We start from the raw sequence: 22,899 nt of genomic DNA, 5'->3' as shown, positions 1-22,899 counted from the left end.
GGCCCAAATCCAAAGAGCTGGCCACCATTTTGAGAGTCCTGTTGCAGCCGGCTATCGCTGCACCACAAGAGTAGCCGCAATTCAGCTAGATGGCGGGTGAGTCACTGTACCGCAAAAGCGGGCGGAACTCAGCTGGAAGGCGAGTCAAACGCTAAGAGGCGCCCCACTGCAGATGAGGTGCCTCCACCTGGGGAGGAGGGAGAGGCCCGTTTGTGCTGCCTCCCCCCTCCCGGGCACCCCACGCCGTCTTTCGGCACAGCATTGTAGGATGGCCACACCAGTGAAACTTGCTGGACACCACCTCGGTGCCATCCGGATCTCGGCGCGTTGTGCTGCCTTCGGCCTACTGTAGCAGCAAGTGCGGGCGCAACTCTGCTGGACGGCGTGTGAAACGCTAAGGGGCGCCGCACTGCAGATGAGGTGCCTCCACCTGGGGAGGCGGAAGAGGGCCATTCGTGCCGCCTCCCCCCGGGCACCCCACGCCGTCTTTCGGCGCAGCATTGTAGGATGGCCACACCAGTGCAACTTGCTGGACACCACCTCGGTGCCATCCGGATCTCGGCGCGTTGTGCTGCCTTCGGCCTATTCGCACATCGATCCACTACTGACGCCGCCTCCTGGGCCAACGGATTTTGTACGCTTTTTATAGCCCAAAGCCGTATAACAGGTCATGTGACTTGTTTATAAAACTTTTCATTGGTTCATTTTACTTTTGGTTTCCAAATGATGGAAGGCTTGATCATATGACCTAAAAATAACACTTTTCATTGGATTAAAACATTTTTTTTTCCCAAACGATGAAAGCCCCACCTTTTTTTTTCTCACTCGGCAATCAAAAAAGGTTCCGTTAGATGACAACAGAGGGGACAGGCAACAAGAACCATCACTCAAAAAAGGGGAGGGCAAGTTCTTCCCTAACGGGTCACGTTGGGGCTCCACCGGAACTCATCGAATTGATAGTCTACAGTGTTTCTGGATGTTTCAGACTGAAGCTGGCGTCAGCATGAGAGCACCACCATCTCGTAGCTCCGTCGTGGCCATTCCGCAAGCAATCATGGCAGCCGCTCCCCACCGGAAGCCTGCGGGAGTCGGGGGCCCCCAAGACTTTTGTAGAATCTTCAAGGCTGAGGGGACGCTTTCGAGAATGGGGCCCAAACCCTAGCAGACCAGCGTCCGAGTTCCAAGGTGTCCCAGGGCCATTTTAGTGGACCAGGCCCAAATCCGAAGAGCCGGCCGCCATTTTAAGAGTCCTGTGGCAGCCGCCTATCGCTGCACCACAAGAGTGGGCGCAATTCAACTAGATGGTGAGCAAGGCGCTGTAGCCGCAAGAGCGGGCGGTAAACAGCTGAATGGCGGATGAGGCACAGTGCAGCAAAAGCGGGTGGAAAACCGCTGAATGGCAAGTGAAACGGTAAAGGGGCGCCCCACTACAGCAGACGAGCCTCCACCTGGGGAGGCCCATTCACGCCGCCATACCCCCCCCCGGGGCGCCCCACGCCGTTTTTCGGAGCAGCATTGTAGGATGCCAAAACCAGTGCGGCAAGTAAAGAACATCACCTGGGTGCCGTCCAGATCTCAGCGCGTTGTGCTGCCTTCGGACTATTTGCACAACAGACCGCTACTGACGAGGCACAGTGCAGCAAAAGCGGGCGGAAAACCGCTGAATGGCAAGTGAAAGGCTAAAGGGGCGCCCCACTACAGCAGACGAGCCTCCACCTGGGGAGGCCCGTTCACGCCGCCTCCCCCCCCCCCCCCCCGGGCCGCCCCACGCCGTTTTTCGGAGCAGCATTGTAGGATGCCAAAACCAGTGCGGCAAGTGAAGGACATCACCTGGGTGCCGTCCAGATCTCAGCGCGTTGTGCTGCCTTCGGACTATTCGCACAACAGACCGCTACTGACCATTGTTGCTTCTGTTTAAAAAAATGTTTTTAACGTGTTTACTGTTTTTGGTGCGTTGTATATATTTATAAGTTATTAAAGTGTTATAATCCTACTACTTTGTTGGAGTGCTATATATTTTTAATGTGACACATAATTGTGAAGACTTTGATGTACAAAAAGGCATCCCTGGAATCTTCCGCTTCAGGCTCGGTCCCACACACCCTCACAGTGAGAATCCCCTCCCCAATCACAATACAGGATCGTTATCAGATAGTAGGAATGCGTGTGGTGTGACGGATCTCATCGGGTGGGGGCCTTGATCTACTATAACTCCTTTGAAGAGGGGTGATTCTTTACAGTTGAGGCCATAAACTACATCCGCAGGGCTAGGTGATAGCCTGGGACCGGCCTGGACAATCAGACACAAAGGAAGAGGAATGTCAGAGGGTGCGGTAGTGAATAGGGTGAAAGGGAGGTGTCGGGCGGGCACAGGGTGTGATTCTCAGGGAAGAGCAGCGCAGATTGGGGAGGTTTATGGCCCATGCATAAGACAGAGAGCGGGGGTGACCAGTGCGTGGGGGAGATGCTTGCGAGGGTGGGGAGCCATGCTGAGGATCGGCGGCGTGCAGAGAGTGGGTCTGGTCAAGACATCTAAAATGGCTGCCGTGCACGACAAAAGTGTGGCATTGGAAAAAAAGCAAGATGGCGCAGACAATGTTTATCAATACGAATTAATTTATAACAATTATTTTTAACAATATATTTCCTCGCAGTGTCAAAATGGCGGTCAACACTTCCTGATTTCCTTCGAATCGAACGTTAACAGACATCACGATCGGCGGCGTGCAGAGAGTGGGTCTGGTCAAGGCATCTAAAATGGCTGCCGTGCACGACAAAAGTGTGCCATTGGAAAAAAAGCAAGATGGCGCAGACATTGTTTTTCAATACGGATTAATTTATAACAATTATTTTTAACAATATATTTACTCGCAGTGTCAAAATGGCGGTCAACACTTCCTGATTTCCTTCGAATCGAACGTTAACAGACGTCACGCAGCAAAAAAAAAAAAAAAAACGCTCATGCGCAGCCGCTGGAAGACATGTATCAACATATATGAGCATCCTCAGCCACCCTCAGAAAACATAGGGGGTCAGGATACGTCTCCCGTACACCCTTATACCCATTTCTCACATTGTTTTTCCTCCATCTTGTAATTTAATTAAACAGAAACACAAAATGGCGAATTCCCGTTTCGCTACCGGTTCGCGAACCGGAAAGCGCTTCTACCGCGAAAAATCTAATTTTTTTTAATTGCCCCTCGGGACCCTTTAATAACTCCAACATCATTCCTAGGGGGTCAAGAGGGGTCTAGCTTGCCCCCTTTCATTAAATTCCCCCTTCGTTTTTCTCCTCCTCTTGTCTCTCGATCCTACCGAGAGACAAGATGGCGGTCGCTCCGGACTGTTTAGAATGTTGACAGACACCGTAGAGCCAATCAGCTTCGCTTCGCAAAGCTCCGTAGCGCGAAAAGTTCGCAAACCGGAGCACTACCCGGGACGCTGTCACAGATATATCTGTTTTTTAAAACGGTAATTTCTCAAAATCCACTGGAGAACGTATATTGAGACCCAGCAAAAGCACATCGGGCTAACAGTCCCTACAATTTTGCCAATCCATTCAGCCGTTCGAGCTAAAAGTGAGGCCAAACGCCCTATGGAAAACTCAATGTTAAAAACATGTTTTGGGACCCCCCTTTTTTCTCGGCCCCCCCTTGACAAAACCCCCCCAAATTTTTTTCAGGGGCTGCTCAGAAACAAAATGTGCCATTTTCCTGAAAATTTCAGCCAATTCGGTCCACAAACGCCAAAGTTATTAGACATAGAATATTGAAAAGTCCCATAGAGAAAAAATCCTAACTATATATACCTACTGGCGACCGCCAGTAGGTAATATATATATATATATATATATATATATATATATATATATATATATATATATATATATATATATATATATATGTGTGTAAACACAAAATACGCCTTCAGGCTTCGATGAGGTCACTCAGCTGCACCCCGCCCCTCTAGGCTGTCACCTCGTAGCTTGCAAAAACTGCTCCGCATTCATATGAAGAATTGCTAATGAAGAATGGACACTGAGCTTACTAAAAGTTGTTATTATGCCTCTTGTTTCATACCTCAAGTCCCACAATGCAGGGCACAAAGGGCACAAGCAAGGTACCCTGTGATGGCAAGCTGCGTAATAAAAAGGTGTAGCAACAATAAAACAGGAGACTTCATTGCTGTTCTGTGAAGCCCAGGAAGAAGAGGCGCCATAGCCTCAAAACACGTCGGCTCTTTCACGTGAATGCGAAGGAGTGTTTGCAAGCTACGAGGTGATAGCCCGGAGGGGAGGGGTGCAGCTGAGTGACCTCATCGAAGTGTGAAGGCGCATCTTGTGTTTACATTTCTGCTAGGAATGGCTGAGTCCTGATGAGGACTCGGAGCACCATTCTCGGCGTATGCGCACACATGAGAAGGCTGAAAAACCTGAACTATTCAAATTCTTCAGCACTGCACCCCACTATAAATACAGCTTGCACTTACCTATTCCGAACCTACTTAAGGTGATAATTATGCTAACAAAGAATGGACACTGAGCTTACTAAAAGTTGTTATTATGCCTCTTGTTTCAGACCTCAAGTCCCACAATGCAGTGCACAAGCAAGGTACGCCGTGATGGCAAGCTGTGTAATGAAAAGGTGTGGCAACAATGAAACAGGAGACTTTAGTGCTGTTCTGTGAAGCCCAGGAAGAAGAGGCGCCATAGCCTCGAAACGCGTCGGCTCTTTCACATGAATGCAGAGCAGTCTTTGCAAGCTACGAGGTGACAGCCCGGAGGGGGCGGTGCAGCTGAGTGACCTCATCGAAACGTGAAGGTGCATTTTGTGTTTACATTTCTGCAAGGGCTGGCTGAGTCCTGATGAGGAGCACCATTCTCGGTGTATGCGCACATATGAGAAGGCTGAAAAAACGGAACTATTCAAATTCTTCATCACTGCACCTCACGATAATTACAGCTTGCACTTAGCTATTCCAAACCTACTTAAGGTGATAATGTTGTTAATGAAGAATGGACACTGAGCTTACTAAAAGTTGTTATTATGCCTCTTGTTTCAGACCTCAAGTCCCACAATGCAGTGCACAAGCAAAGTATGCCGTGATGGCAAGCTGCGTAATAAAAAGGTGTGGCAACAATGAAACAAGAGACTTCAGTGCTGTTCTGTAAAGCCCAGGAAGAAGAGGCGCCATAGCCTTGAAATGTGTCGGCTCTTTCACAGGATACACGCGCAGCTACCAGCAACGTGAGTCCAGCCACACCATCGCACTCTTCAAAGACTTTATTCTTGGCAAAAACAGCTTGACGCGTTTCGAGGTACAGACTTTCTTAATCATATGCTTCAAGCCAATGGTGGGTTTGTTAGCTTATTTAAAACATGGCTAGGGCATTGAAGAAGGACTAACATCCGTTACTTTTAAAGAGGCAGTCAATTTTTCTGTATGTTTCGGCAAATAAATTAGTTTAGTTAAGGTTTTAAAGTACTTTCATAATTCTTTTGACACGTTAAGTACACAGGTTTCAGTAATGTCACATTGTTCACATTAACTTTCTGCCGTTCCGCAGTCTCATTTCATCACCGGACTGCAAGTCCCACAATGCCTCTTGTCGGTAAACCAACTTCCAGTTTGACTCCAATGCAGCTCTTGGAAAACTTCCCAAATGTTACCCCAACACTCTCCAAAAGCCTTCACAGGTTTAGTACCATTTTCGGCTGCATTACGATGGTCAGGACGACATTGGTGAATTCTGCAACCACCATTGTTCGTTCTTCCTTGCCATACAACATTCCTCGGTACAATGTGCTTAGGGAAAGTCCCTATTGGCGAACTCTGGCATATTCCAAATGATCACTTCAAAGGTGAGGCGGGCCAAACCTGTGGCCCTTCCTTTCAACTTCCACTGTGGCAAATATCTTCTGCCGGAGGGCGCTCCTTACGTTTGTTTAACACAAAAGTCACCAGAAGCCTGAAAAACGAAGCACCTCTTCCTCTCGAGTTGGGGCTGGTCACAGGTGTGTCAGACACCTCATAAATTAACCAGGATACACGCGCAGCTACCAGCAATGTGAGACCAGCCACACCATCGCACTCTTCAAAGGCTTTATTCTTGGAAAAAACAGCATGACGCGTTTCGAGGTACAGACCCTCTTAATCATATGCTTCAAGTCAATGGTGGGTTAGTTAGTTTATTTAAAACGTGGCTAGGGCATTGAAGAAGGACTAACGTCCGTTACTTTTAAAGAGGCAGTCCATTCTTCTGTATGTTTCGGCAAATACATTTGTTCAGTTAAGGTTTTAAAGTACTTTCATAATTCTTTTGACACGTTAAGTACACAGGTTTCAGTAATGTCACATTGTTCACCTTAACTTTCTGCCGTTCCGCAGTTTCATTTCATCACCGGACTGCAAGTCCCACAATGCCTCTTGTCGGTAAACCAACTTCCAGTTTGACTCCAATGCAGCTCTTGGCAAACTTCCCAAATGTTACCCCAACACTTTCCAAATATATATATATATATCACTCTCAAAATCTTCGCCTTCAGCAAAAATTACAGCACTCCGGAGGGTCAGGTCCAACAGTTTTCTTTGTTTAGGAACCACACAACAAACGCGTTTCGGCGTTTAGCCTTCATCAGTGTCGATGACACTATGTTCATGAGCTGTAAATAAAGTTAATCAAATCATAGTGGAAACAGAAAAGGGACTCACCCCTCTGAGGAAACACCAGCGCCATATTGGAGTGTATATTCTCCTTTTACATCTACACAAATCTAATATAGCCGTACATCGGCATTTGTGTAAAAAGAAGAGGGTATAAACATATTAACGAATGGAACATACCATACTATCTACATATATTAGAAGGCTAGTGGTAGCCAAAAACGCATAGGTCTTCATATCTATGCTCACTTTTGCACAATGGTGTGGAAATAAATCACTTTTAAACTAATACTTTGCTATGGTGCAGTGACTTTCGCCGTGACTTCCACCGAATATATATATTTATATATTACCTACTGGCGGTCGCTATAGTTAGTTATACTTAGGACCTATTATCCATAGGATATCCGCAACATTCTATTCCCAATAACTTTGGCGCAGATTGATGAATCTTTGCGAAATTTTCAAAACTTTTGAAAAGCTCTGGTCTGCTCCTATCCTGAGTATCGGGATGATTAGTCGAGTGGGGGCCGAGAAAAAAGGGGGGTCCCAAAACGCGATTTTTCCATGCAATTTCCCATAGGACCTTTAGCCACAGCTACAGCCCAAACTGCTGAACGGAATTACACTAAATTTGGCAAAGATGTAGTCCTCAGTTCAGACTTTTCCCCTCTAGACCTGCTTATGGGGTCCCAGAAGGACCCCCAGGGCCCACAAAATTATTAATATTATTTTTTTAATAAGACCCGGCAGGTGCGTGTAGGGTGCGCGGACTATGCCGTAAAAAAAAAAGAAATAAAATAAAACAGAGCTTTTTTTATAATTAGCCCCTGGGGGGGGGGGCTCAATGCCAGGGGAAAAATTATTAAATGTCATGGGGGGCCCAGAAGGGGATTGTCACCCCCTGGGGCTAAAAAAAAAATATGGGGGTAGGGGTCCAAGGTCCCCAAAGCTGCGGGGACCACCACCCCCTGGGGATTTATGTATTGTGGGAGGGGGACTGCTTGGCCCCCCTCCTGGAGCACTCGAGGGCCCGTTACCCCCGGGCTACAAAAACAATGGTTGGGGGGGCTGCAAGGTCTCAAAAGCCCCGGGGACCACCACTCCCGAGGCTTTATGTATTGTGGGAGGGCCGGCTCCTGCAGTGTCCCAGGGTGTCCATCCCACCCTTCCATAGCAAGGAAATCTGTTCTCTCTTTCAAAATCTAAATCAGATTGCTTTTCCACATATGGAGCCTTATGTTAGTAGCTCCCCATGTGGAAAAGCAATGCCGGCTCCTAAACGCGTAGAAGTTGTGCACCAAAGGCTCTGGAGTCGCACACCCTACAGATTATGAGTCGTGCATCCAACGCATGCACATCAGGGGGCTGCACTGAGCGCTTTACTGGGTGCGTGACTTCTAATTTTACCGTAAAAAATAGCCCCTATCAGTAATTTCTAATATCCCCGGGGACCTTATCCCCCGGGTCTTGTGAAAAATGTTGGGGACCGTGGGGGGAGCCACAATGCCCCCACGGTCCCGCCGGCTCCCTGCGTCCTTCGGGAGCCGGCATTCCTTTTCCACATGGGGAGATGCTAACATGCATGTGGAAAAGCAATCTGGTTTGGATTTTGAAAGTGAGAAGAGATTTCACTGCTCTGTCTTTCAAAATCCAAACCAAGTTTGCTATGGTAGGGCGGGAGCCGTGAGACTCCCGCCCTCTTATAGCAAACAGCAGTGTCGGGGGTAGGCACCCTGGGACACTGATGAAGCCAGCCTTGGGGCGTGGCGGTCTACAGGGCCCTCGAGGGCTCAAGGCGGATGGCCACGTAGTCTTCCTCCCACAATATACAAATGCCCTGGGGTGGTTGGTCCCGGGGCTTTAGGGGGGTCATTGAGGACCCCACACTTCTAATTTTGCAGGGGGGGCCATGAACACGAAAGTGGCGCAAGGGGGTTGTAAATCTGTTACACAGTATTCTGTTTTACTTTGCTTTCCTTTCTGTCATGTAGAGGATCCTGGGTAAATATAACGGTTTCTGTACAGCCAGCACCTTTCAACCCTACCCCCAAACGGCTTACTGCCTGTTACCATAGTAAAAGTTCATGGAACGCTTAAGTGAGCACAGAGGTTAGAAGTTCACCACACCATGTTGCTAATCGAAACAGTTATTGTGCTGGAGTTTTAAAAGTTTTCCAATGGAACCATTAGTCTTAGCTATAGACTCTGGTAAAGAGCTGCTAGAGTTAGCCTCAGTATTATACTTCAAGTTATAAATATTATTTCTACTTTTAAATGTTTTCTAACTGTATTATTATCACACTAAATAATAGTGGAATGTTGTCAGAAAAAGAAGACGTATATACTTTTTTTCTAATTACCTTTTATCAAAACAACAATAAATAACTGGAATTGTAACTTAAAGATAACAATGTAATACATAACTAGAAACATAACTTTAAAAAAACAATTAAACAAAATGTGATATGGACTCCAATAGAAAAAGGGTAGGTAATCTGCAAAACAATAATGAAAATAAGTGTTCAAAATTTGATTGATGTGACTAAATGAGGTTAAACATTACAAGTTAAGGTAACACTTAGCAATATTTAGTTATTTGCACGTCTGCAGTGTGCCTGATACATTCCACCTCTCTTATAGGCCCGCGTTCAAGAGGTGTCTGTACGGAAGTGCCTACTGCGTCGGATTTACAGTATGGACCAACAGGTCTTTAAAGTGATTCAGAGACAGAATTATGTAAGAGATCAAGTCATTATGCAGGACAACATTCTTTGGTGCTCATTTACAAGCCCCTTGCGCCACTTTATGTTACTTTTCCCGTGTTAAAAGTGACGCAAAAGTGGTGCAATAAGCTCTTTTATTTCTAATGCATTTAATTGGAGGATTTGTATATCTAGGCCGCTCTGCTTACCTTATGTAAACACTGTGACCAACAGAGTTCGCAACTTGAACTCAGCTTTGGTTGTACACTGCAGAGTGGACAGCAGCGTCCATAACTTTAAAAGAGAAAGAGAAACGATGTGAGAGATGGTGAGAGAGAGAAAGAGAGAAAAAACGACATTAAAACTGTGAGAGAGAGAAAGTTATAGATGGAGCAGTTAATACTGGAAAAAATACTCGTAGCTCACATTTCGCCTCCGCTTTGTGTCCTAGCACGCGCTGGTTCATAGTGCACCCTCCAGTTTAGTGATCCTAAAGATAGTATATAGAGTTAGTAATAGCATAGTACATACAACTGCACACGCATATTTTTGCTTTATTTAGTTGTACACTCAGGATCAGGTATTTCATCAACTTCCACTGTAAGGAGGTGTCTGTGCGCTGTTTTCCTTCCAAAGTACTATATCCCATGCACTCCTACTGCATAGCGGTATGTTCTCAATATTGCGTACCTAGACTGTTGCACCCCATTGACTCGCAGAGTCCGAAGGTGAGTGCTTTTTATTGCAAACTCAGAGGCAGATTTACAAGCTCCTTGCGTAACTTCTCCCATGTTAAAAGTAAAACAGAGGTGGCACAAGGGGCTTGTAAATCTGCCACTCAGACTGTTGCAACCTACCTATTCTCACAACTCAGAGATAATTGTACATTCCTATGCAGTGAAGCTGCTGCACACTATCCGCTCTCTCCATCCACAGACGACTTGTCGTTGTTTCGGAAACAAGCTTCTTTGCTCACCTTGTGCCATTGGCGTGATTTAAAGAGGGTGCACCACGTATTGAAGCAGCCTTCTCAGACGTTGTTACGATGGCAGCACATCATCGCAGAATGCACGAACATAGAGCTTTGGAGGTGTTTGGGGGGATAACGCCAATTTGTGAAACACAACCTGTAAGTTAAAAAGAAAGTTAACATTGAGTGTCATTTGTTTATCAAAGGAGGGAGGAAGTGAGAGAGTGACAAAGAATATTCGCAGCTCACTTTTCTGTCACCGGTTTGTTTTTCACCACGTGCCGGGATATAATGCACCCTGAAGCTCCACATCTAAAAGATAGTAAAAGAAAGATGTTATGATTGGTATTTGTTACCATTTAATGTGGAGTAGAATTACATCACCCTTTCACACACATTCCCTCTCGCATTTAAAAACAACAATTTGTACAGTTTATTCACCGGACATTTGCCCGATTATAAAAACGTTCCTGCTATTGAAAAAAAAATACTTAAATGCAATATGATACAGTATATAGGACTGCGTACGCCTAAATCGCTGCGTCGCTTTTGTGTATTTAGTCTGCTGCACCCCATCAACTCTCTCCGATGCACACCGAGTCCTCACTGCCCATTTTTTCGTGGACAGGACACCTTCTACATCATGCAGTTCCGCTCTGTCACCAAGAAATCTGATATATGGTGCTGAGTCTTGATATCGGTATGGCTAACGACATACTCGTGCTCCCATCATCATCGCCGGTTACTCACCTGCTCAGTCCTTGCAGTACCACTAACTCAGTGACCAAAGAGGCTAGGCACGTAGTGGTGGGCCCTTGTACTCGGTGGTTCTGGCCTACATGAGGCATCTGAACCACCAGGACGGACCATCACAGCCCTTGCGATGGGAGCAACTCTAAAATGGCGTAGAGCACGTGTGCTCCATCTTTTCTTTTGGTAGGGTCACGTGTGAGTGACGCATTTGCTAGATGGGTGTGGTGTGGGTTTATACCAGCCATGAGGCAGTGTGCGTGTGTGCTGTTTTGACAACTATACCTTGAACTAAGAAATCAGTACAATGGAAATCTGGCCAATGTTGCATTTTTTTTTCCTCCTGGAAGCGTAAGCGGAGTAGGCGGGCCTGATGTATGTCAGTGCTGCCCGAGGCTCTGAACCATGATTCCGGAGCTATGGGCGTGGTTCCGTTGTGAGTTATATGAGAAATCAAGTGAATCGGGTTTCCGTTTTTCAGTGCGACGTCACCCAGGTATTAAACGTAAATGTATCATTATGTCTGTAAATTTCCACATCATGGCCAATATGAAAGGTATGGGGTATTACTGTGTTGTACCTTCTGTTATATTACTCTCCCATATCTTTTACCTTATTGCCTACTTGTTGTATTAGCGCTGATGTATTTCTTTCCTTTCTGTACTGCGACATCCACGTCACTATGAGTCACCTTGGAACTCACATTTGGTATAAATGTGTACAGGGGATCACTGCCTCTATATTCATTCATAGCTGCACACATAAAAAATGCTGGAAGTGACACATTTCTGTGATTATGAATGTTTGTTGTACATTCAGTGAAGTGTTGTAGCTGTAGTAATACAGGGCTGTGAAAGGTTTAAGTTGCAGTTCTTGGCACATGAAGGGCAGCTAATTTATATACGTATGAGGTCATTCAGGTATACTGTCGAACTTGGTGCTGGAAATCAGAGTTTGAGGCTTGGAATTGCGTCCACATCCTGATATTGTAGAGTAATGACGTTATCTACGCGTGCCTGAAAATGTACTGTCAATACGGTGCTCATGTAAATTGCTGATATAGTTTTGGGTTAAATTTTTTTTAAAGGAGGAATAGTCCACACTTACTGTCAGAGGTAAGATGGTTGCATACGCTATTTATAGCACAATATAATGTGGTAGGGCACAGGAGCAGCATTGTAGAAACATAATAAATACACAGACACAGTTAGATAGTTGAAGTGGATAAGGGCACATGCGCTCGACTCCATTTAATTACGTTGCTGTTGGTAACAAGTAGAATAGTAATCATGATATCATACACAGATATTCAATTGTAAACCGTTTATGACTTCTGCTGTACTAAGGTAGGAGCACTATATGTGAAATAATAGACAGAAGATTCTATTGTAAAGTGTTCATGAGTTGTGGTAAACTGAGGTAGGGGCGGTTTATGTAGAGCCTGTGATGATGCGTGGTTCAAGCAGAACAAACTGGTAAGAATGTCTTTTGGCAACTTAATTTTGCCTTAACAAGGCCATGTGGTGATTATTTATGGTGTACAGAGTTAGTGGTATGTCTGGTGCTCAGCGTGTGCTCACCCTGAGATGATGCGTGGTTCAAGCAGTCTGTACTCAAAATATTGAGTGTTGCATACTGGTCTGCATGAATTTTGAGGTTAAAAAAAACTATCATCAATGGTTATCAATTGCTCTGCAAACTATGTCTACTGATTGCTCTCCATAAGAAATTAAATTATTGCATTTAACGCACTTGTAACTTTCTCAAAATGGGGACGTATGTCTCGTTGCGATGTTAAAGGTGATACCCCAGAGGTACTTGGTATTACCGGTGGTGGAGGTACATTTTGGCTCTGTGTTGTACTTTTGTTGTAAACATAGTTCACAGGATGTAGGGATTAAAGGTGCTTGTGCATACTAGCAGTGCCACAGGAGTATTTTTTGTGTGTGCCCTAAATAAAGCAAGGCTAAATTCTCTACTGTCTGTAGTGTAGATACAAAGCTGAATTGAAGTTGTAAACCCTGTTGTCCCCAGTGTAAAACTAAGGGTGGACTGCATCATCTGCAATCATGATTGAAGTAGAAGATAGAACATATATGCAGCGTAAATTTTATTGTTCAAATAAAGCTATAAGTGATATAAAATAAGTTTTTCAAGGAAGCATAATAAAAGGATATTGTGTAGGATTTGATAGGTGTTATACTTAGTTCGGCTTGCACAGAGTTAGTGGTATCTAAAACAACAAAGTTCTGTGGAGCCTGCGATGATGCGTGGTCCGGGCAGGCCGTACTGATAGTAATGTTTTTTGTGTTGTGAATGCTGCCTTAGTAAGGCCATGTGATAATATTTTTGGTGCACTGAGTTAATAGTACCTTTGGTGCTTAGCGTATACATATCCTGCGATGATGCGTGGTCTGGGAGGGTAGGGGGGCACAGTAATTGGAGTAATGTTTTTTGTCGATTGGAGTCTGCATGAATTGTACTTAAAAGTGATAGTATGCCTCATTGCTGACATAAAACTTTTCACTTTTCTTTCCGATGATTTATGGTGCACTGACTTAGTAGCATTTTTGTCGCTGAGCTTGTATGTACCCTGCAATAATGCGTAATGCAGGGGGGCTGTACTGGGAGCAATGTTTTTTTGCCTAGTGATTCTGCTTTAATAAGGCTACAAGGAAATGACTTGTGGTGCAGTGAGTTAGTGGTACCGAAAAAACTCAGCGTGTGCGTACCCTGTGATGATTGGTTGTTTGGGGGGGTCGCAGTGGTATAATGTCTCTTGTCTACTGGAATGCATCATGTACAATCATCATTCTATCTGAATGGTGAGCCCTCACAATGTAGATCGAAGGCAGTAGTCATCCCTGACATCTAGAAATTCTTTTTTGTCGTATCTTTTAACAAAATCTGAGGGCATAAAGTACAATTACCTCTACCTTAAAAAAAAACAAGGCTAAATTTCATGCTATTTGTAGTATAGATTCAAAGCTGAATTCAAGAAGTGAACCCTGCTGTTCACACTGTAAATCGAAGGCAGTAGTCAGCAGAGATATGAACGAATGATTTTGTCACTTATTTTAACAAAATCAGAACACATACAGTACACTATTCTCTGCATTAAAATAATCAAGGTTAAATTCCTTACTGTCCGTAGTATACATGCAAAGGTGACTTCAAGTTGTGAACCCTGCTGTCCGCAGAGTACATCGAAGGCAGTAGTTGACACAGACATCGAGGAATGCTTTTTTTTGTCACATACTTTAACAAAATCTGAAGACACAGTACTATTTTTCTGCCTTAAATAAATTGAGACTGAATTTTATGTTGTCTGTAGTGCTTATGCGCCACTGGTATCAAGTGGTAAACTCTTTTGATCGCAGTGTACATTTGAAAAAAGTACTCAGTACAGTCATTGAGGAATATTTTTTGTGGCATCCTTTAACAAAATAGTCTTTGCCTTACATAAATCAAGGATAACTTGAATGCCGTCTGTAGTGTAGATGGAAAACTGAATTGAAGTTGTGAACCCTGCTGTCCGCAGTGTAGATCGAAGGCAGTAGTCGACACAAACATCGATGAATGCTATTTTGTCACAGTTAACAGAATCTGAGGACACAGTACAATTGCCTCTGCCATAAATAAATCGAGACTAAATTAAATGTTGTCTGTAGTGCTGATGCGCTTCTGGTATCAAGTAGTGAACTCTGTTGATTGCAGTGTACATTTGAAGGCAGTACTCAGTACCGACATTGAGGATTGTTTTTGTGACATCCTTTAACAAAATAGTCTTTGCCTTACATAAATCAAAGATAACTTGAATGCTGTCCGTAGTGTAGATGGAAAGCTGTAGCCAGCACAGTTATAGACGAATGATTTCATCACATCCTTTTACAAAATCGGAAGACATAGAGTACAATTGTCTCTACCTTAAATAAAGCAATGCTGGATTCAATGCTGTCCATAGTGCAGATGCAAAGCTGAATTCAAGTTGTGAACCCTGCTGTCCACAGTGTAGATCGAAGGCTGTGGTCAGCACAGTTATAGAGGAATGCTTTTTCTCACATCCTTTTACAAAACCAGAAGACATAGAGTTCAATTGTCTCTACCTTAAATAAAGCAAGGCTGGATTCAATGCTGTTAGAGTGCAGACGCAAAGGTGAATTCAAGTTGTGCACCCTGCTGTCCGCAGTGGAGATCAAAGGCAGTAGTCAATACAGACATAAGTCTGCAGTGCTGTGGCGTTGAGTTCGGAATGGGCCTGTATTGAGGAGGCACATGGTCATGGTGGCAGTCACGTGGCAGGGTGCGGACCTTCGCTGTGGCGAAGACTCTTCTCTTTGCAGAAGTGAACCACGCCCAAGGCATAGGCTAATTATTTATAGTGTTATGCTGTCATTGCGTACGTTGGAGCAGCCCACACCGCTTAGGCATCAAGGGAGAGGGGGAGACAACACAGCTACATGACCAAAATATTCCCCAGTGTCTGAGATAATATTGTTGCGTTGACTGTGCAGTACACTACACGTATCAATAGCATATCTACACACGGAAAAGTTTTTGGTTTCTATAGTGTGTTGTGTATAGCATATCATTAGTAGTGTTAGCAGTGTGTACATTATTGTTGATGTGTGAGATCTTCCCTTACACATAGTTGATTGCCACATCTCTGAACATTAAACTAGTGTGCTGTTGAGGTGATATATTATTGTGGGAAGGTCTGTTGTCCTGTTTTGCGTTGCGTCTGAGGTAGTAGAGAGGGAGCGGCCAGGAGGGGTGGTTTTTGTTGGTGGCGCTAAGTGTTGTTATTTTGTTGGGTGTTGGAAGTGTATAATTAGTATTCTATTACATATTTGTCTTTAGATATGGGTGTGAGTTGGAGGTAATTTACACAGTACATAGTCGACGTCCTTACACTAGTTAAATGTTGATATTAATTTGTTAGTGGTAAATGGAACTATCACCTTTTTTTTGGATAGCATTGTAGATTTGGTTTGTTTAGGAAAGTTTGAGAAGTGGTGTTTTCTTTGTTTTTTTCTACGAGAACGCCTAGTTTATGTATTATTAATTTATTAGTTGTGGTTCTAGTTTGTAGCGATTTTCTTGGAGGCAGGAATAAATTGAAGAGTGGTAATATGTGCAGTTTTTACTGCGTTGAGAATGGGATGATAATTAAAAAAGATTAAAAAAAATATGCTTATTGAACATTATAAATAGGAATTATCATTTAAAAAACCTTTGAAATTCACTGAAAAAACATAGGTTTGAGGCACGTTACAGTTAGGAATTAGCATTTAGAAAACCTTAGAAATTCTCTGAAAATCTTTATTGTGAGCTGCAGCGGGGTTCAGCAATTCAGCACAGAAAATTAAAATCCATTCGCCTGACGCGTTTCATGCTGGGCATTTCATCAGAGGCCCGCTGCAGCTCACAATAAAGATACTTGGATATTAACCTACCTGATTGAGGCTCTCTCTACAGCAGGCACACCTTGCGAGTTGATGTTAGCGGCCCCGCCTGAGCCGCAGAGAGAACCCTGACGCCGCCTGCGGTGTCCCTGCAGTGCCGTTAAACAGCGACGCTGCCATAGGATCAGGTACCCGTTATTGTGAGGAGAATTGTGCAAACGGGACCTTGAGCAAACACCAGAACCCACTTGGGAAAGAGCAGCTTCATTTTGACGAAGGCACGGCAGCTCACTGAAGCAGAATATGGCACTACAATAACCAGCGGCCACGGGAGTGGCCACACCCACATGGGAGGGATTACCAGCGGTTATAATCATGCCGAAATGCCGAGCTAGTAATCTTGCAGTCCAAGCCTCTGATGAAATGCCCAGCATGAAACGCGTCAGGCGAATGGATTTTAATTTTCTGTGCTGAATTGCTGAACCCCGCTGCAGCTCACAATAAAGATACTTGGATATTAACCTACCTGATTGAGGCTCTCTCTACAGCAGGCACACCTTGCGAGTTGATGTTAGCGGCCCCGCCTGAGCCGCAGAGAGAACCCTGACGCCGCCTGCGGTGTCCCTGCAGTGCCGTTAAACAGCGACGCTGCCATAGGATCAGGTACCCGTTATTGTGAGGAGAATTGTGCAAACGGGACCTTGAGCAAACACCAGAACCCACTTGGGAAAGAGCAGCTTCATTTTGACGAAGGCACGGCAGCTCACTGAAGCAGAATATGGCACTACAATAACCAGCGGCCACGGGAGTGGCCACACCCACATGGGAGGGATTACCAGCGGTTATAATCATGCCGAAATGCCGAGCTAGTAATCTTGCAGTCCAAGCCTCTGATGAAATGCCCGGCATGAAACGCGTCAGGCGAATGGATTTTAATTTTCTGTGCTGAATTGCTGAACACCGCTGCAGCTCACAATAAAGATACTTGGATATTAACCTACCTGATTGAGGCTCTCTCTACAGCAGGCACACCTTACGAGTTGATGTTAGCGGCCCCGCCTGAGCCGCAGAGAGAACCCTGACGCCGCCTGCGGTGTCCCTGCAGTGCCGTTAAACAGCGACGCTGCCATAGGATCAGGTACCCGTTATTGTGAGGAGAATTGTGCAAACGGGACCTTGAGCAAACACCAGAACCCACTTGGGAAAGAGCAGCTTCATTTTGACGAAAGCACGGCAGCTCACTGAAGCAGAATATGGCACTACAATAACCAGCGGCCACGGGAGTGGCCACACTCACATGGGAGGGATTACCAGCGGTTATAATCATGCCGAAATGCCGAGCTAGTAATCTTGCAGTCCAAGCCTCTGATGAAATGCCCAGCATGAAACGCGTCAGGCGAATGGATTTTAATTTTCTGTGCTGAATTGCTGAACCCCGCTGCAGCTCACAATAAAGATACTTGGATATTAACCTACCTGATTGAGGCTCTCTCTACAGCAGGCACACCTTGCGAGTTGATGTTAGCGGCCCCGCCTGAGCCGCAGAGAGAACCCTGACGCCGCCTGTGGTGTCCCTGCAGTGCCGTTAAACAGCGACGCTGCCATAGGATCAGGTACCCGTTATTGTGAGGAGAATTGTGCAAACGGGACCTTGAGCAAACACCAGAACCCACTTGGGAAAGAGCAGCTTCATTTTGACGAAGGCACGGCAGCTCACTGAAGCAGAATATGGCACTACAATAACCAGCGGCCACGGGAGTGGCCACACCCACATGGGAGGGATTACCAGCGGTTATAATCATGCCGAAATGCCGAGCTAGTAATCTTGCAGTCCAAGCCTCTGATGAAATGCCCAGCATGAAACGCGTCAGGCGAATGGATTTTAATTTTCTGTGCTGAATTGCTGAACTTCGCTGCAGCTCACAATAAAGATACTTGGATATTAACCTACCTGATTGAGGCTCTCTCTACAGCAGGCACACCTTGCGAGTTGATGTTAGCGGCCCCGCCTGAGCCGCAGAGAGAACCCTGACGCCGCCTGCGGTGTCCCTGCAGTGCCGTTAAACAGCGACGCTGCCATAGGATCAGGTACCCGTTATTGTGAGGAGAATTGTGCAAACGGGACCTTGAGCAAACACCAGAACCCACTTGGGAAAGAGCAGCTTCATTTTGACGAAGGCACGGCAGCTCACTGAAGCAGAATATGGCACTACAATAACCAGCGGCCACGGGAGTGGCCACACCCACATGGGAGGGATTACCAGCGGTTATAATCATGCCGAAATGCCGAGCTAGTAATCTTGCAGTCCAAGCCTCTGATGAAATGCCCAGCATGAAACGCGTCAGGCGAATGGATTTTAATTTTCTGTGCTGAATTGCTGAACCCCGCTGCAGCTCACAATAAAGATACTTGGATATTAACCTACCTGATTGAGGCTCTCTCTACAGCAGGCACACCTTGCGAGTTGATATATATATATATATATATATATATATATATATATATATATATATATATATATATATATATATATATATATATATATATATATATATATATATATATATATACTACTATTATAAAGAGAGAACTTGCACCTTTAGGCAAGGTAAACTCGGGAACCACAGCGCCAATCTACACACCCGATACACCGTTGAAATCGGCAGGGTGTGTAGATGGTCATAGGCTTCAAAAATTTTAAAATAAACGTTATATAAAAAGTTAAATTTTTACAAAAAATAGTTCCCCCAAAGTAGCGCCGGCCGCGACTGTGCGTCGTCACGTCAGGAGGAGGGGAGGAGCAGCGTCCCAGGAGCGGCGGACATGGCGCACAGGGGAGGAGCGGTGAAGTGAGGCCAGCGGCGGAGCGGAGAGGCGGATATGGCGCGGGGAGGAGCGGCGGCGAACAGGTGGTGAGTGGCAGAGCGGAGAAATATGGACCGGCGGTGTGAGCAGCAGAGGCAAGGTAAGAATCCGGGGCAGCCAGGGTCGGGGCGGGCGGGCGGGGCACGGGCTGCTGGGGAATGTCAGGGCAGGCGGGGGTGAGGGAAGCCAGCATTTCAGGTTTGCGTGCTCTCCCGCCCCGGCCCCGCCCGCCACAACATTGTCCGGGACACAGACAATGTCGTGGCGGGCGGGGGCCTGGGCAGGAGAGCACGCAAACCTGAAATGCAGCCCCCAGCCCCCTTCTACCCCAGGCAACGCTGGGGCGGGCTGCTAGTATATATATATATATATATATATATATATATATATATATATATATATATATATATATATATATATATATATAGTTAGGACCTACTTTCCATAGGAAAACCACAACATTCTATTTGGAATATCTTTGGCACTGGTGGACAAATCTTTGAGAATTTCCCCAAGAAAATGGCCTGCTCCGTTCCACTCCTTCCCTGAAAGTTTGGGGGTGATTCGTCAAGTGGGGGCTGAGAAAAAAGGGGGGTCGCAAAACGTGTTTTCCCCATGCAATTTTCCATAGGGACCTTTAGCCAGGGCTACAGCCCGAACGGCTGAACAGAATTACACCAAATTTGGCGGAGAGGTAGAGTTTGGTACGCAGATTGTGCTGTTTGTTAAATGGTGTAAATCCGTTCAGTAGTTCCTAATAAAATCACAGTGATATCTAGAGATGGAGTACTGTACCTGTACAGAAAGCTGTACAATTACAAACATGAGCTGCATGCTGATTGGCTGTCAACTGTCTGTCAACACTCGAAACCAGGAAGTGTTGGCAGCCATCTTGTGCCTCCGTAGAACCGAGGCATAAGAAAGCAGTGAAACAAACGTGCAAAACATGCAAAGGGGGCAGGGTAGAAACACCCTGACCCCTAGGTGTACTCAGGGGGTCCCACAGGGACCCCCATGGCTCCCCAATTTATTTATTTTTATCACGGAATACGCGTATGTTGCGCATACCCTGCCGATCCCCCCCAAAAATTAAGGCACCACTCTGCAAACGCGCCCCCTGGCGTGTCTGCAGAGGGGGAAATAATTCCCCTTGAATACTTGGGGTCCCTGGGGGCCAAGTAGCCCACCAAGAACCTCCAGTATGCGCCAGGGGGCTGCCTTGCAGAGAGGTGTAAAGAGGCCAAGCCCCTTTTTACACCTCTCTGCAATGCAGCGCCTGGGCGCATACTGGAGGTTCCTGGTGGGCTAGTTGGCCCCCAGGGACCCCCAGTATTCAAGGGGAATTAGTTCCCCCTCTGCATACGCGCCAGGGGGCTGCCTTGCAGAGACATGTAAAGAGGCCATGCCCTTTTTACACCTCTCTGCAAGGCAGCCCCCTGGCGCATACTGGAGGTTCCTGACCACCTAGGCCTGCTCAGGAGGTCCCACAAGGACCCCCCAAGGCCCCCAAAAAATATTTTAAAAAGTAAATAAAATACCGGTATACACGCTTACCCTGCCGATCCCCAAAAAAAACATTAAGGCACCACTCTGCAAAGGCACCCCCTGGCGCGTTTGCAGAGGGGGAAATAATTCCCCTTGAATACTAGGGGTTCCTGGGGGCCAAGTAGCCCACCATGAACCTCCATTTTACGCTAAGGGGCTGCCTTGCAGAGACGTGTAAAGAGGCCACACCCCTTTTTACACCTCTGCAACGCAGCCACCTGGCACATACTAAAGGTTCCTGGTGGGCTAGTTGGCCCCCAGGGACCCCCAGTATTGAAGGGGAATTAATTCCCCCTCTGCAAAAGTGCCAGGGGGCTGCCTTACAGAGACATGTAAAGAGGAGCTGTCCCTTTTCACACCTCTTTGCAACGCAGCCCCTGGCGCGTTTGCGGAGGGGGAACTAATTCCCCTTGCATTCTGGTGGTCCCTGGGGGCCAACTAGCCCACCAGGAACCTCCAGTATGCCCAAAGGGGCTGTGTTGGAGAGAGGTGTAATGAGGCCCGCCCCTTTTTACACGTCTCTGTAAGGCAGCCCCCTGGCACGTTTGCAGAGGGGGAACTAATTCCCCTTGAATACTGGGGGTCCCTGGTGGCCAACTAGCATACCGGGAACCTCCAGTATGCGCCAGGGGACAGCGTTGCAGAGAGGTGTAAAAAGGGGCGTGGTCTCTTTACACATCTCTGCAAGGAAGCCCCCTGGCATGTTTGCAGAGGGAGAACTAATTCACCTTGAATACTGGGTGTCCCTGGGGGCCAACTAGCCCACCAGAAACCTCCAGTATGCGCCAGGGGGCTGCGTTGCAGAGAGGTGTAAAAAGGGGCGTGGCCTCTTTACACCTCTCCTTAAGGCAGCCACCTGTCGCATACTGGAGGTTCCTGGTGGGCTACTTGGCCCCCAGAGACCCCCAGTATTCAAGGGGAATTATTTCCCTCTCTGCAAACACGCCAGAGGGCGCATTTGCAGAGTGGTGCCTTCATTTTTTGGGGGGATCGGCAGGGTACGCGTACCCTATGTGTATCCCGGGATTTTTTTAAAAAATATTATTTTTTGGGCCTTGGGGTTCTTGTGGGACCCCCTGAGCAGGCCTAGGGGTCAGTAACCTCCAGTATGCACCAGGGGGCTGCCTTGCAGAGACGTGTACAGAGGCCACACCCCTTTTTACACCTCTCTGCAATGCAGCCCCCTGGCACATACTTGAGGTTCCTGGTGGGCTAGTTGGCCCCTGGGGACCCCCAGTATTGAAGGGGAATTTGTTCCCCCTCTGCAATCGCGCCAGAGGGCTGCCTTGCAGAGAGGTGTAAAAAGGGGCGGGCCTCATTACACCTCTCTGCAACACAGCCCCCTGGCACATACTGGAGGTTCCTGGTGGGCTAGTTGGCCCCAGGGACCCCCAGTATGCAAAGGGAATTAGTTCCCCCTCTGCAAACACGCCAGGGGGCTATGTTGCAGAGAGGTTTAATGAGGTCACGCTACTTTTTACACCTCTCTGCAACGCAGCCCCTGATGCATACTGGAGGCGCCTGGTGGGCTAGTCGGTCCCTAGGGACCCCAGTATACAAGGGAAATTAGTTCCCCCTCTGCAAACACCCCAGGGGGCTGCGTTGCAGAGAGGTGTAAAAAGGGGCGTGGCCTCATTACACCTCTCTGCAACTCAGCCCCCTGGTGCATACTGGAGGTTCCTGGTGGGCTAGTTGGCCCCCAGGGGCCCCCAGGGACCCCCAGTATGTAAGGAGAATTAGTTCCCCCTCTGCAAACACGCCAGGGAGATGCCTTGCAGAGATGTGTACAGAGGCCACGCCCCTTTTTAGACCTCTCTGCAACGCAGCCCCCTGGCACATACTGGAGGTTCCTGGTGGGCTAGTTGGCCCCCAGGGACCCCCAGAATGCAAGGGGACTTAATCCCCCAACTTAGAACATGCTACGGGGCGCATTTGCACAGTGGTGGAGGTAGGGGGAGGGGTTTGAGGTGACATGTGTGCAAACAAGCCCTGTGG

The sequence above is a fragment of the Lissotriton vulgaris genome, chromosome 7 (assembly GCF_964263255.1).
Source record: "Lissotriton vulgaris chromosome 7, aLisVul1.2, whole genome shotgun sequence".
Taxonomy (NCBI): Eukaryota; Metazoa; Chordata; class Amphibia; order Caudata; family Salamandridae; genus Lissotriton; species Lissotriton vulgaris.
Note: the sequence above shows the minus strand (reverse complement) of the source record.